The 447-nt window shown below is 37.1% G+C and overlaps 1 protein-coding gene across 3 annotated transcripts in view; it reads right to left on the bottom strand.

The window, feature by feature from the left end:
- Nucleotides 1-447, bottom strand: part of LOC119587882 (hexosaminidase D-like) — a 29,841-nt gene that overhangs the window by 28,568 nt on the left and 826 nt on the right. The gene's annotated exons all lie outside the window — the stretch shown is intronic.

Here is a 447-nt window from a genome sequence, read left to right as displayed (position 1 = left end):
TGGTTTTAGCTTTAATAAAACTAGTCACATTATTCCAGAGGTGTTCCACAGGGATGCTGTTGGAGAGACAGTGGCATAGGCTAATACTGGATATACAAACTGACAATACTAAGGATGCTCTGTCAGTCCTGAGACATTATAATTATTAAATCCACTGCAATACAGGACAAAAGATATGACACTGATGAAGGTTGTATACAACCTTACATACTAAGATCATGCACGGTACAAGGTAAAAAACAGAGCCCTCTTTTCCTTTGATTATTTCTTTGCAAAGTACGCACAGACAATGGAATAGATAACGTAGAGATGCAAGTGAATAATCTCACACAACGAGAGATGCAATTCATTCTCATTTATACCTTAATATATGCCACAATGAACTCAGTTCACATTGAAACATGCTGTAGTTCCTTGAGTTAACATAGTGCCTGTCCACAAAAGTAG

The sequence above is a fragment of the Penaeus monodon genome, chromosome 23 (assembly GCF_015228065.2).
Source record: "Penaeus monodon isolate SGIC_2016 chromosome 23, NSTDA_Pmon_1, whole genome shotgun sequence".
Taxonomy (NCBI): Eukaryota; Metazoa; Arthropoda; class Malacostraca; order Decapoda; family Penaeidae; genus Penaeus; species Penaeus monodon.
The sequence above is the reverse complement of the archived record's forward strand: the minus strand, read 5'-3'. Positions and strand labels throughout refer to the sequence as shown.